Source organism: Chaetodon trifascialis, chromosome 16 (assembly GCF_039877785.1).
Source record: "Chaetodon trifascialis isolate fChaTrf1 chromosome 16, fChaTrf1.hap1, whole genome shotgun sequence".
Lineage (NCBI taxonomy): Eukaryota > Metazoa > Chordata > Actinopteri > Chaetodontiformes > Chaetodontidae > Chaetodon > Chaetodon trifascialis.
Genome location: NC_092071.1, coordinates 21069358 through 21085311, shown reverse-complemented (window position 1 = coordinate 21085311; position 15954 = coordinate 21069358). Strand labels below are relative to the sequence as shown.

General features: G+C 44.4%; 1 protein-coding gene across 2 annotated transcripts in view; it reads right to left on the bottom strand.

The window, feature by feature from the left end:
* fam222ba (family with sequence similarity 222 member Ba) overlaps positions 1-14278 on the bottom strand; it is a 28863-nt gene extending 14585 nt beyond the window's left edge. Inside the window, exon 1 of one of the 2 annotated variants that reach the window (XM_070982839.1) lies at positions 14134-14278. The gene's annotated coding sequence lies outside the window, so the exon portion shown is untranslated. Of the gene's footprint in view, positions 1-12902; positions 13144-14133 lie in introns of those variants that run through there. The other variant, XM_070982840.1, reaches the window with a different exon arrangement.
* Between the last annotated feature and the right edge of the window lie 1676 nt (positions 14279-15954).

The following is a 15954-nucleotide window of genomic DNA, read 5'->3' as shown; positions in this document are numbered from 1 at the left end:
CTACAGTCATGCTAGTGAACTCAACTGAATGCTAACATAATCATGCTGACATGTCCAGGATAACAATGCAAACTTGCTGCTGTTTAGCACACTCACCATGTTGACCATGCTAGCTTAGCGTGTTTGCATGCTAACTAATTAGCACTAAACACAAAGTAGAGCGGAGGCTAATGGGTATGCCATGACTTTTGCAGGTGTCTGACCACAAACCAAAGGAAATTTTCACCAAGTGATGGGGATAGGTGACAAGTTATAGGATCACTTAAGTTATTACAATTGGCCTTTCTGTACCAAATTTCAAAATCATTAGGAAATCAATCAACTAGATGTTGAAATATTTCTTGGTGAAAAATCAAGGGATCACCAAAGTTTGGGGACCATGAAAGTCTGTACAAAATTTCATTGGCAGAGCTGTTGAGATATTTCAGTCTGAAGAAACATGATGGACCAACTGATGGAAAAGAAATGACAACAGTGGAGAAAAACTGAGAAGCACAGGAATGCAAGAAAGCAGCATGCAACAGACCCTTTATCCTCTGGAGGAACTCGAGCCTTCTGGTAACCATCAAATCACACAACTTAGAGATGTCGCTCATACACATGAGAGGAACACTGCTCCTTTCATGTCCACAGCGGCGTTATCTTCAAGTATCCCCGTATCACACCAGACAATAATGTGCTGATTCACATGCCTCTGTGTCAGACGCCAGGACTGAGGTCTGGAACAGGACCAGAATGCCATGGTTAGAACAATAGAGATGGACAGATACGACTCTCCCATAAATCTACTATCTGTGCGTGTTATGGTACAGTATGTGCGGTGGCAGCTGCTGGTTTTTCAGGTTGGGTTAATGCTCAGTTAAAAGAGGCACAGAAAGGAAGAGGCAAGATGAAGAATCCTAAACAAACAGGCGAGCCTGAGCTGAACTGATCCAATATTCCATATGAACTACATGTCATGCTCTGGAAACAAAAAAGACAAGAGTTTACTGATTCCCAGACTTGTACAAAATAATACACTGGGACTAAGATGCAATTATGCAATCAGCTTTTCGACAAATTCCTTTCAGATGTGACAGTGAAATGGGGCCCAGTTGTCCATCAGAGGTTTAAAAGCAGACTTCGGAGCATGCTGGTAACTCTTTGACTGTAAGTCAGCCAGCCTTCTCCCTGGTTAGCAGGAAATAACTCAATGTTCTAAGAGCTAAAGCGCGGCAGCATTGTTCCAGCTGGCGGAAAAAGGGGAAATGAAGATGGAGTGGTTTGATTTCATTTGTTAGCAGGTGCATCCATTTTGTGTTCTTCCCCACACCCACATCGCCGCTCTCAGTCAAAGCGCTTATCAGAAATTGGACACCCCAGTGACAAATTGAGCCTGCGATTAAAGGGAGAAAGAGGAAAGCTTTGTTAAGTGCTGCTGATTGGGATCCCAGGCTGCCCTCACACATCAGAGGTGTGTGTGTATGTGTGCATGTCTTCTCCCATTTTCCCCTCTCTCCAGGTGTTCCCACGGCTTACATTTCTGCTCCGAGTACTCAGCAAACAAGACCAAATCAATGCAGCTGTTCCCCCATCTCTCTCTATCTCACACACGCATTTATGTTCATGCATAGGAAACGACAGGCAAACATTCATATACACCAGTGATTTTCCTCCACAGGAATAATGACCTCCTCTAGTATTTCCAGTATCTTCTTATTGACATGTACACTGTGTTTAACAGAGAAAAAAGTTAAGACTCTGTGCGTTTGTGCCACCCAGACCCATATTATTGACCCAGCATTAACCAGCCCTGGCCTGTTAGCAAGCGCAGCTAGGGTGATTTAAGAGGGGGGTCAGAGCAGCTCTGCCAGGCAGAACTGAGCAAACGCTGACTCTCACAAATCATCCTAAAAGGGCTTAACGCACAAAAACAGCTTCCAGTGTTACACAGGCCTGCTGTGAGAGATTTATCCACTGTGCCATTACACTAACTGGCCTCTCTCCCGTATGAGCTGTATATATACAGCATCAATTCACACACACATAAAGAAAAAGCCCTAATTAGACTCATGCCTGGTCCACCTCTGCAGGAGCACTCACTCAGACAATTCAACCTTTCACTATTCCGCATTAAAAACATAATCTTAGTTACCATTAGTCTGTTTTATTTCTTGCTGACGCCTTGCTCACGTTGTTGGTTTAAACGCCTTAAAGTCGTAACTGTGACTTGCGACACAGTGAAAGCACGAGTAGTGTCTACATCTGTAAAAATGCCAGCGATTTTAAACCTGCAGCGCCGAACTTTTGTCTCCCCCCTCTGGCAGTGAGAGTACTTACATAACCACTGTTAGCACTGACGCCACGGGCTGCGCCGCCATACTTTTGGTTGCTGTTGCCTATTCTGTTGCTACAGTTGCTCCTCCCTTCAGCTCTGGCAAACCTGGCAGTGATAGGCCTAATAAGCATCAAGTGAACTTGTTTGGCAAAGGCTTGAATGTAACGCACCTTCATTTATACGGAAAAGTCCCGCTCTCCAGTCTTAAGAATCCAGACGCTGTAGTAACTGTGGGCCACTCAAGAAAGAAGACACACACAAAGAAGAATTTGAATTTGTTATTGTTCGTTTCTAAAGCTGATGCATAATTCTTCAGACATTATGGCGGCTCTTTTCAATGCAGGCCAAAGAAAAACTGTCACAGAGTGGATTACTGAGATACAGTTATGGTGGATTTCCACAGAACTGAAGCAAAGATGCTGCGCTGCGCTACGAGTCAAAAACAAACGTCTAAATGCCGATTCCAAACCCTGCTGTGTACATGTTCGATAAAAGCTGACCTCCGTCCGTCCTGACGTCCTGTGTCTACGGAAGGCTGGTAAGGTCAGCCGCCTCTATGGCAGCTCTGACATTCAGTCTGGCCTCCAGCGAGACCAAACCAGTCCCTCTCGAATCTACAGAGCAGCCCAAGAATAAAAGAGATCTTTCTCCACCGACCAGGCTTGTATGAGACGCGTTCCTTTCGCCCCTGGCGACACACAAGACATTTGTGGTCTATCCTTCATCTTTTGTGTATATGCGAGAGCCTCTCTGCCCAAAGTTCTTTCCCCAGCAGACATCGACTCAGGGTGCCGAGCAGCCAGCTGGTGACTCTGTGGAGAGCCAGGCAAACACAGGCCCGGCATGGCAAACATCTCACCTCTGTGTCTGCATGGGAACATCTGGCCCTCCAAGGCTCGCGGGGCCTCCGTCTGTCTGCCTGTCTGACTGTGAGCCTACACATATTGTTGGTGTGTACTGGTGTTGTCATGGCACCAGGATTTTCACTCCTACATGGGTACAGGCTTAATATACAAAAACAAATCCTCACCGTACCAAAGAAAACAAGCCAAATGTCACTCAACAATCACAACACCATTTCATGATCATCATCAATTATTGATTTAGCAGCTTTTTGAGCATCTTTAGCACAACACACGATGTGTTGGGACGTCAAAGTGAGAAAATCTACAAGCTAAATGTAACATGTGGGAACTTATAAATTCTTTTATTCAGGAAAATGGGGAAAAAGAGGGGATCAAAAGGTTTTGTCGATACTGGAGCTCAATAATCGTATTGATTCGGGTAGACTGCAGAAAATTTCAAACAATACCCCGGCCTAAATTTAACTGGTCTGATAGGATTCCAGCCGCTGAAGTATCAGTGCTAAAACCTTTAACAAACTCATTTTTTCCTCATACTGTGTGTGGCTCGTCCTGAACGCGTTAAGCTTAAATCAAAATATTCCATCTCGTCTTCTAGCCTGGGCCAGTAAGATAGTCATATGAGTAATAGAGTTGGCCCAGATGATAAAAACTCCTTTTTCTCTCTCTCTCTTGCTTTCTTGCATCATGTCCGCTCATACAGATCTCCTGCGGCCGTCCAATGATTCAAGACTGATGAGGCATGCTCAAAGGTCTATGCCATTGAGCACAGCATTAATGCACCCAGCAGCAAATTTTTTGCCATCGACCCTCGTTCCCTGCAATAAGGACAGAGCCATCAATCAGGCAGAGATAGCCGACACCAGACACGGGCTGATGAAGTAGGGGACTTTGGAACTAATGACAAATGGATCTCTCAGATATGGTCATAGTATACTATGACAGTCCGCCGAGGACACTTGACCTTTCGCAATATCCTCAGCCACTTTTTGCCAACACTGTGCAATGCAAAAATGGAGAATATGCAAACTGCTGTTGCAGTTAAGAAAGTACGGTTATTGTGTAAGAACTCCTGGGTCCACATGAGAGTTCAGCCCTGTCACTCTCAGAGCTGCTGCTGACCGACCCAGCACTCCTCTGTTCTCACACCAAAGCTCAGGGAGTGACCTTCAGGAGGCCTGCTAGTCCTGCTAATTGGGGTCTCTACAGAGCACAGCAATATCCCCCCCTCCACACACACACACACACACACACACACACACACACACACACACACACACACACACACACACACACACACACACACACACACACAGGGACTGGGACAGAGGGAGGGAGAGATAGCAGGGTCCTGTATTGTCTCCTTAGTCGGAAACAGACAAACAAAGTGGAACCTGGGCTTAAAAATTGAATTAGGTGCATTGAATTAAAAAGGACAATACCACGGAGCGCTTTGTAACATGGAGGCTGCTATATAAGGCTAGTCCACAAAAATATAATGGAAACATTGGCCAAAATATAACCTTCTGATATGAAAATGTATCACATATTCTCCATGAGTATGAATATTACATGTCTAGAACAGACTCACCGCAGTTATAGGTGAGGCTGTAACTCTGACGATTATTTTCATCACTGGTTAATCTGCTGATTAAGTGATTGTTATTGTCGTAAGAAAAAAAATTATCATTGAAAGTTCTCAAAGTCTTAGGTGATGTCATCAGATGACTTTTTTGTCCAAACAGTCCAAAATCCAAATATATTCAGTCCAATCAAATAAGCTAGAGAAATGTTTCACAGCTGAGAAGCTGCACCTGTATTTCAAAAAAGGACTGAGATTAAAAACAGTGGGAGAGACAGTAGTGAAACATACAAAACAAATAAATGTAAACTTCATCATCTCAACTGCAAAACCAGATTCTGTTATTGAGTGAACACCAACAGAAAATAATAAATGAAATGATGGCATTTGAAAAGACAATTCCACCACAATGTGTCTACCAAAACCTCTACCGAGTATCAATTCATTCAATCAGTCAGTTGGTGCAAAGCTGACCAGGGCAGCACGTCCAACCTGAGGAAACACCTGGTCAAACATATTTAAAAGCTGATGAGCGAACCGGGTTTGACGGCCTGAAAGTTCCTCAGAGTAGCCGCAGCCTGTAGCCAGCACCAAATACACTGAACCCTGCATGGACGATGAAACTTCATTGAGATCTTCAGGTCATTAATTAGCTACTTGGATAAGTTTCTTCACTGTCTAGGTTGATGTCAGCTTAGCATCTTTGTTAGCCACTGGCTATGTCTGAAATTCCTGACCAACATGGTATATAGTAATGTAAATCAGTAAGTGATGAGTAAGCTCATCAATACGTCTGGACTTTACTGAGTACAGTGCTGAAAAAAGATACTGAATTTCAGGTACCAGCACCGGTATCAGTTCAACTGTGAACGATACCCAATCCAAGCAGGCAGGTCAACATTATCTGTGGACCAACAGGGTCGGGGCTCTGCTCTTAGGAGTATGGAGGAGACTATGACACAAGTAATTTAAAGCAGACTCAGCCCGGCTGCAGCTGTGCTCTCAGCTTGCCAACACATCATCACAGGGCTTCTTCCTATCAGATCAGCACTCAGAATAAAAGGGGAATAAAATGTACAGGAAGTCATCCTGTGAAAACAAGATACCGAGAGCCTTTATGTTAGGAAAGAGTCACTGAATTGTTTTTAAAGACACACTTTTCTGAAGGAATTAAAGGACATACAGTGAACCTAGTAACCATTTTAAAGTAGGTTTGTGATAGATCCAGTGAATGAGACTTTGAGCAAGGATGGCCATGAATAGAAAGGTCTGCATTTAATTTGCTAATCCATCATTCCAATTGTACTCGGTAACAAAGGGAGAGGAGAGTGGTGGGGCTTTCAGAGGCAATGGAGCATGCTGAGGGGTGCGTGTGTGGTTCTCCATGGAGCCACAGAGGCTGTGGCCCTTGGCCCTAAAAGCCAAGCCAGTGCTGGGGAGAATGGGATCTGATGAGCTCAACGCAGGCAAGACTAATCCCTTCATGTCCAAAGAATTGTTTAACTATGTTTGACTGATTAACCCAAACCCCTCGATTCCACTTACAATCTATTTGTTCAATCAAGTCTCCTGCACTCATCATGCTGCAGTGTGTGGGTGGTGATGGAGAAAAAGAAAGAGTGAAAGAATGAGAAAGAGAGAGAGACAAAGGGGGCTGCAGAGCAATCCTTTTGGAGGCAGCACAGCAGAAGCAGAAGTCAAAAGGACAGCTTTTTTGTTCTACTTGCAATTCTCCAAATGCACATAGCACATGAGTTCCTGCGGACCAGCTGTTGCTAACATTCAAAGGTCAGAGAACTCTTGCCTTGAGAGATTTCAAGAAGAAAGTCAGCCGTGGTGTGTTAGCATACCACACTGACATACTGCTTTTTACCAGCTTCTTGGGAGAAGGAAATTTAAAGGCACTCTCCCCTGCATGGAAAAGAGGTTGCCAGGAAGATTAACCCAGCTTCCTTTTATAGCCTCTGACAAGAGGTTAAATCACACATTACACCGCCTGAAATGTCTGCTAGTAATTAGATCAAGAATATTACTCTCTTCTTCCCCTTGCAGACTGCAGCTGATCAAAGCCTAATGATGGTGTCAGTGCCATTGGCAGTGCTGGCTGGGTAAATCTCCCCATCGGGATGGCAATCTGTCAGGGCCGCAAGCCCTGCTAAACAGCACAGGACATGAGTACAATGGTGCTTGACACAAAGTAGACCAAATGAACCATATCTTTTACCAACAAGCTATCCATCAGCAGCGCACCATTAAAATCCACCGTAATGACTATACGTCTCTTTGTTTTGAGTGCGGGGCTGCGTGTTTATATGTACACAGTCAGCTGAGAGGTATACAGTGAGAGCGATGTTGGTGACATCTGTGAGTTTTATCCCAATAACAGTGAAACCCACCACCAGCGTATCTGCTGTCTTTCCATGCCAGAGCAGATCTAAGCAGCACCTGGTCCCTTGATGGGGTGAGGGGGCTACTGGCTATTAATTACAGAAAGTCGACACGCAGCGCAGGCAAACCCTCGCAATGAGACCCTGGGACGTCAGATACACGGCAAGACGAATGCTTCTCTGTCACACAGCAACATGACCTGCCTCAGGACTCTTTACACACGAGTACTTTCAAGTATGCCTTTTAAATTGTGGCCCACCCTTCTTCCTCTGCCCCCACCCCGTCTCCCTCTCTATCTCAATCACATTCTGCGGATGTTACACCACTTCAGGGGATATTTTCTGACTAATGCAAAATGGTTGTGTGGTAGCATGATAAAAGTTGACATTTTCCTTTTCTAATTCAATGCTTCCTTTGTAAACAACCTCGCCTTTTTATATGCGCGCGCACCCACACACACACACACACACACACACACAGAGGCTGCAAACACATCAGACATAATGGTCAATTTCATTATTTGCTCTCGAACTCAATGGCCACAAACAAAAGGGGGAAATGGCAGGAAATATGCCAATCATTTATCGTTGAAAGATGTCTGACAAAAGAGGCCTTAAAAACCTGTCAGCTTTTCTTTTCCACGTCAGTTCCCAGCACAACCAGCTCCTTAAAAAGGGGCCCCAGACAACAGACTCCTGCAAGAGCTCTGACCCCAATCTTAACCCCATACAGGTGGCACAGTGTTAACACAGGAAGCAAGAGCACTATTCAGAGGCTGCAGGGAGAAAACGTTGTTCTCAACCAAAGACCTGCACTCAGAGATCATTTAGACAGGCACAAAGACAGCTCAATGCCAGTAAAGTGTATTCTAACATGCTGAAAAGCAAATCCCCTTGAACGCATTAATGGTAAAGACTCGTTCTCAGTGTAGACTAAAAGCATCTGGTTAAGGGGGATTTTAGTCACAATGTTAGAGAATACTCTGCAGCCAAGTAGCAGCATTGAATCGCACTGTGAAGGCTGTTAATCTTAAAGTGTCAGAAATGTAATGGTTAAAGATTAAATAGCAACTCTTACACCTGTTGATGATAAAGAAAAAAGGACATGCTGCTATTGTGCGAGCAGTAATCTTCATAATAAACATCTTCAATGCACACAAACAGTCATGTCAAGTGTGGTCTTCTCGCTCAGGAGAATGAAGTGACTCCTGTCAGTTGAGACCAACTACAGAGCTGAACTATGAACTGTGATTACAGCCAACATCCCCCCGCAGAGCGACAACTGCATCTCTGCACATTCCAGGAAACACAGTCAGCTGAAGACAGCAAATACACCAGAGAGGAGGAGACATAAACAACGTAAGCTAGTTTGAGAGCTGCACCGATGTTTACTGTCTCACTAAGTGCATTTCATCCCCACTGCTTTCACAGCAGCGGCGGTATTTCAGCATGCAGTACAGAAGGGCTGCTGATGCCACAGGTCTGTGTACAGAGGGCTCAGTCACAGGCTGGAGAGACTGTTTGGACAATGTAGGTGTCAGACACACTGCCTGTCTGGAATAACGATTCAGTTCAGCCGCTACAAAACATCCTCTGGTTCTTTATGGTGGAGGTTTAATGAAAAAACCAACTCGACTGTTTTTGGAGTGCAACTGTTGAAAACCGAAGAGAGATTTCTGCCTTGTTTGACTTTGCACGTTGCTATCAGGGAGAAAGGTCTGCATTTGCTTCAAACGGGCACTGAATGACATGCCAGAGATTAGCCTCTGAAGGTCACAGTCTTAGCCTATCCTTTCAGCCGCTTTTCACAACACAACCCCGGCCCTTTTGAACAACAGGAAGAATGTCATCTGGTTACTTTTCAAGGCACGGAGATACCATTCACTGTGGCCAACAATGGCTGCAAACAGGGACCAGAGGGTTAGGAGGTTATAAAGGGCCCCATTCTAAGCGCCGCTCGATCTCCAGCACACTGCACGCACAAAGAAAAAACACACCCACACACTGAGGCCTGGAGAAGTGGTGCAACCGATGATAAACTGAGAAGGGTCATGGCAAAGTGCTGTGCACTGACCGCTCTCCTCAGCAGCGCTCTCAGCTCAGCCTCCGTCCCTCCCCAGCACAGCTCTTCACACCCAGACCGAGCTGCCGAGCCTCAGCTGCTTCGTTAGGCCTTCACATACACTCGCTTTGTCATTTTGGAGAGGATAACTGTACAACATGCTAAACTCTGCATCTTGCCAAAGGTTACAAAGAGCAAAAAAAACCATTTTTATTGCTAAACTCACACAGATCCTCTCTTGGAGATTGAGATTTCATTAATATCAGTGCATTCTTTTGCAAGAGAGGGTGTGAGATAACGTGGGGCGCAGTTAGACAAGAATTATGAAATGCGACCATTTATTATAACAGAAATGACGGTAAACAAGAGTAGCATCGCTCTGAAAAAACTAGACCCTACGTTCAATGACTGCAGATATTCAGGTTGTAAGGCTTGTTCCAAAAAGACTCTCAGACTACAGCCAGAGCTGAAATCCTTTACCAATCTAGTCTCTAATGAACCCTCTGAAATATTAAAAATAAAGCCCAATTAGCCGACAGCATTTTACATCTCCTCCCCCTATAATCCTCTGGTAGCTTAGCCTTATCTAATGTCTGTGCCAACTATGACACTTTGAGCTCACTTTCCCTCTATCCCCTCCACTTGATATCCCCTACAGCTTTACTGCTGCTTTGTTGTGGCATTCTTTCTGACCCCACAGATCGGGTCAGAGTCTGAGCCTCTCTGGTCGTGTCTAATGATGCCCTGATATGTACAGTTGGCATTGCCATTGGAAAACTGCAGCAATAACCACGGACATGCTAATGGCATCTATTAGGATTACTTAAGAGTGATATGGGACTTGCCTGGCAACCTCTTATTACAGAGGGCTTGGTATTGGGGGTGGAGAGTGTCAGTGGAGGGTCAGTGATCCAACTGAGACGGCCTTATCTTGTGCCATAAACAGATAACAGTATCTGCCCTGCTCTTCTGCCGTTCCTGTGAGATGGAGGTGGATAAACAACCCTGTCGTCTCCAGTGCCTCCAACAAACCTGATCAGACAGATGCTTGTCCTAAGCCAAGCCTTGTTCCTCCTGCTGCTGTGACTGCTGTTTTTGCTGAGAATGTCATCTGGAGGCTGAGATTTTTCCCCTGATTGCCCTCAAGCTGAAGACACAACAATTTCAGAAAGTCCTTTGGTCTTGGTCTTCGTCAGGTTGCAGCACTCCTTGGCTTAAGGCTTTGGGTTTGCTGATTACGAAAACTACCGAGCAAGAGCAGTGCTTTTTGTCCTAATTGGACCTGCCGGCTAACATGCAAATACATGCAAAAAAAGTCACGAAGAGCACAAAACTGTAGCAAACAAAGACAGAAAGTGTATCTTCAAATCGGGCCTATCGCCTGTAGTCATTTGGCACAACATTAAACAAGCCATGTGAACTAAACTAAATACCATGTAACAGCTGACCCACAGCCTGAGCCCTGCAGGTCAGTCCCTTGTTCTCAGAGGCATCCAGAAGTCGCCCATGATGTCCTAAACACCTGATCTGGATATATCATGTGGCCACAGTTCTTTACTCAACAGCCTGACCTGCGTTTGACCCTCACACTAGGTTTCCTGATTTTGCTGGCTCACACAAAGACTCCCAAACATCTGCTCCCTGTCTGACACCAGACTCATGGAGCGGAGAAGACCCCGAGCGGGCCTGCAGAAAGTCTCTCCAAGTAGTGGGTGGCTGAGAGTGTGGGCTGACAGCTGCCCTGGTGACTGGAGGATGGAAAGGTGCAGCCGTCTGGCAGGTCACTGGTACCTGGGAAATCTCTGCCCCGCTGTCCGTGACGGGGGGGGGGGGGGGGGGGGGGGGCAGCCTCATTTAGCAAATGGATGATATTCAACAAATGATGCTCATCCGAAGCGCCCAGGGTGAGGAAAATAAAAATCTGCTATGCACATAAAACCCACAGACAACACCTGCAAGAGATTTAACATACGCAGGCCCCCGCTGGAATATGAAAGGGACAAATGCATTGCTTTGGGAAGAGCGTACGGTTACACATTTCCAATTCAAGTACCATCTCTAAAATGCTACATCAAATGACTGGCTTTGAATAAACCAAAATGAGCGTCAGCCAAGTGGCTCATTCCAGCACGGAAAATCGTTGCATCAAAAATATGCTGGTTAGCCGAGCCATTTCACAGTCAACAATCACAGAATCAGGACTGTTACTAATCAATGTATTTTAATGAGCTCCCTGTGAATCCCAACAACAGCTGAAACATAAAAGCTGCTCAAGTTCTCTGGTTCAGTCTTTGTACCTTGTGATCTGTTATTCATAGTCTTGCTCTGAAGTCTCTCAGAAATAAAGCAGAGCTTTGATGTTATCCTCTTATTACTGCTGTCTGAGACAGGCCTAATGTTGGGAATCAGATTGTTTGGCTGTCACGTGGGAACCCTCTGCAACACAAAACATCCAGGATTCAGGGTAAGGTGCTCACTTACCAATATCAGCTTTGCCATTTGCTTACAAGCAGAAAGTTTGATACAGTGAGGTCAGTATCTGGAAAAGTGCGTGGGTGTTCATATCACACTCACACTGTTCTCCACTCACTACTTTAAAGCTTCCACTCATGTACGCGTAAATATGTGAGTGTGTACGTCCTCTTCAATATGTATTTTTTAGTAGTTTAACCTCATCTACAGGCAACTGCAGACTAAGAGGCTATAGCAGCAAAGATGCTACACAAGTATTTTAGAGGAAATTACCCTCCTCTGCCCACAATGTAAATCAATGTGTTCCAATATATTTGTCAGTGGCTGGCTGAAAAAAACCAATGCAAACTTGCTTTCCTGTCAGCTTGCCCTCAGCAAAGACTCTGGCTTTGTGGCGACAGGTCAAAGAGTCAGCACATGACTCATGGGCGGAGGAAGAGAGACGCTTTGAAAAGCCATGCAGAGATCTAATTAACACATGCATTCAAGTGGTATTTCAATTTGGCGGAAGGCTGTAATTTTCTAGTAATGCTGACCAGCATGGCATGAACTAATGAACCAGGTGCTCCTGACATTCAGGCTAATCTGCTGCCGTTATAATTGAGCACAAACACACAAATCATTTCCAGACTTCAATAGAAGCAAATATTGGCGTGCACGCACACTCAAACGCGAAGCTGTAAACTGCTGCAAATTCCTCATATGTGTCGTCTTTTGCACAACATCTCACAGTAACTTTACAGCATTTTACTCTCATTCTTCTCGGTATGTCAAACTGCTGTCATTAGAGGCGAACTGCGTTTCACAGATGGGGAGAGGCCTTACAGTCATTTGTTTCTCAGACCTAATTAATCTTCATTGTGCTGGGAAACATAGCACCCCAACGCAAAAAGGGTTCCTTCGACACGATAATTGCAGAGAGTCTAGGGGCCCGAGTTTCCCAGACAACAAGGTCTGAAATTTAATTATCTGCTCTTTGGAAAATGTAGGGGAGAAAAGCTACATTGTAAAACTGCACTTTTGAGTAAGTGATGTCAGGCTCATGTCTGAGTAAGCACTGAGCACATCCTCCCTGCTGTCACAAACCACTGTCATGGTAAAAGTAAGATCACGGTTCCTCACACACACACACACACACACACACACACGCACACGCACACACGCACATGCAGACAGACCAGCTTTTACCTCTTGACATGTCACAGTTTAATCACCTTACCATGTGCAGAGTGAACACGATCACTTCCATAGTCCAGCCAGTCAGTCATACAAGTGATGCTTTACCGTGCTGTGTCTTTTTTAATCATATCCGTCAAGCTCCAGGACATTATAGACCGACTACAACAACCAAAGCAGACTCAGAGCAGCCAAAGACAACACGGACAGGCTGTGGCAACATTAACATTCCGCCGTGCAAAGATCGGGCTTGAATGGGGAGAAACATCGATAGGATCCCATTAGTTAAGTGTGCCCTTAGGATCGCCGAAATCTGATCACAGATGGACCACCTCCTTCCAGACACGGACCGTTTAGACGTTATGGCAAAAAAAAGCTGCTCTCCTCCTCTGAAACTACTCCTCCTGCACTCCTCCTCCACCTCCTCAGTGGTCGAGGTTGTGCGGCAGGATCAGGATGAGCCCGGTGACGTCAACCTTTTGTTATCACCTTTAACACTTGCCTTTGCAGGTGGGAACACTTCCCTTCTGTCGTTTTATTAAGAGGCGCTATTTGCAGACCCGCCGGCGAGGAAGGAGCGCACACCACATCTGTATGACGGGCGAGGACGACCGACACTCTAAATGTGGATCAATGCATGCATGTCCTAATGAGTATATAGATACTGGCAGAGGGAGACAAGTCGCTGACAGCTATAGCATACTTTGAAAGCTTTGAATAGCACAGATAACCACACTTCCAACTTCACCCACAGCTGGCTGCTTCCAGGAAAGGAACTTATCATTTCTCTTGAGAGGTGGCACAAAACTGTCTGCATCATGTTAATGGAAACCCTAACGGTGAACATATCCTCCTGATGATGATTTGGCAGGAGCTCCACTTCATCCTCACTGCTCATACTGCGAACTAGCTAACCAGCCCACCAACACAAGCCCAGTTTCATTCACTTAACACCAGCTTTGAACAAGGATTTCGGACTCCTTCAGTGTCCCAATAAAATATGTTTGGCTCATAAAAGACAGCTGAGCCGTAAGGGTTTACAGTAGATAGAGAGACAATACAGGGGACCAGCACCGTAGCTGGAAGCCTGCATGTTGCCAGTCAGTGTGCCAGCTGACTGCCCAGGCTCCTGGCTAGCTAACCTAGCCAGTCAGTCTGAAACACACACAGTCCCATTGTTGCCTTCTCAGGCTTTCCTAATATTTATGCCACAATTTGAGAGGATGTCACACAGTATCGGGCGGCAGGCGTGTTATTAAGATACAACTACTTACTCTCCGTTTATCTCTGCGAAAGGCATCGTTTAGTACGTCGCCATGGTTTAAAACGGACAGATTTTCTCCCGTTGCCCTGCGCTGCCGAATCACTGCTGCTGCTGCTGTCTGCGGCAGCAACTTCCGGCGCATGCGCAGTAAGTGGGACCGTTCCAGACTGCGCTGTGCGCTGCGCAGGACGGCCGAGTGCTTTAAAGGTACAGTCAGTGTGAAATTCAATTGGACGTCTGTTATTTATTTTGTTTGCCAAGTGGCAGGTGAAATTAGTGGAAAAACACAAACTAGATGTCAGTGTTTAATCACTGTGCAGCTGTAAAATGTCAAAATACATGTAAAATTGTCCTCTATTGTCTCTCATCTTTGGTCTAGGTGCAGGTATTCAAATTTGAATAATTTCTATGTAAACTAATTGTTATAATCATAGTTTCATGGGGGTGTTCTGTTGCACAATTGGCTACGCATTTAATGTGATCTGTGGTGGAAAGTAAATAAGCATAGTTAGTTAAATACTGTACTTAAGTTTTATTAATTCTGAGACACTTAAATTGAGTATTTCTATTAAATTCTACTTCCACTCAAATATATTTCAGAGGGAAATGGTGTATTTTTTTTACAACATTTATTTGACAGCTATCGCAATCAGTTGATATGAAAATTGAGATTTTACATAGCAAAACATATAATCAGTATTATATGATGCATTGTTTGGATTGTTATAAGTAATTGGATGATTAAAGAATCCAACAGTAAAGCTGACTTCATCTCGATCACTTATGGTATCAAAATGCTGCTTACATGTTAATGTACTACTACTACTACTACTACTACTACTACTACTACTAATAATAATAATAATAATAACATGATATAATATCTACATTATTGGGTGATGAGTACTTATAGTTTTGGTACTTTCAGTGCCTTTTTGCCAACAGTACCTCCATATACCTCAATTTTTTATGCGTAAGACATTATTTGTGATATTGTGAGAACCTGAATAATTCCTCCCATGTCTTGCTAATAACTAGCAATTGTCCAGATAATGCGATCAATCACTGTGCCACTGTGTTCCCCTCATGATTCACAAACAGGTGCACAGAAGAGGGAACCCAATCATCCCAATCATCAACCTTTGAGGATGAGAGTGTGGTGAATTTTTGGCTTGTAATTAAGTAATGATGTAGCATTTGAATTACTAAGCAATAACAGGCTTAAGGAAAAAACAGCTAAAAGCCTCCAGAGCATTGAGTTTTGATGATGATGGTGGTGGAGAGCATTATCTAACATTTTGCTCTTAAATCTAAAAGGTGCTCAGTTGGGTTGAGATGTGGTGTGTGTGAAGGCCATAGCTTGTGATTCACATAACCGTCACACTCATCGTACCACTCAGTGAGCCATTAGGCACTGCACGAAGGCACCTTTATCTAATTCAGGTTTTCCTTTGATTTTTGGGGGCTTGTTTTTCCAAAAGTCATTCTGATAAAGGTCACCTGTCTGTATATTACTTTTGAGCAACAAGCCAGATGTTGGCCATACATCAGAACATGAAACCTAAATCACTTAAATGTTATCAGGAAAAAAAAATCCACCCATTTCCACTGCATTGGGGTGATGTGACTTTTTTGTAATCTCGGTACACTGGTGCATGATTTTCCTTTAGCTGTATTACCCTTTCATTTTGCATCGCTGAGCTCTACATGTATTGTATTATGAATCTTGTTGTGGAAGACAAAAGTCAGTGAGAAGACTCCACAGTCAATAGTGTCACATGCTTTGTGATTTGATGAAAGGTTCTATTTGTGTAGCCTGATGTGTATAGCT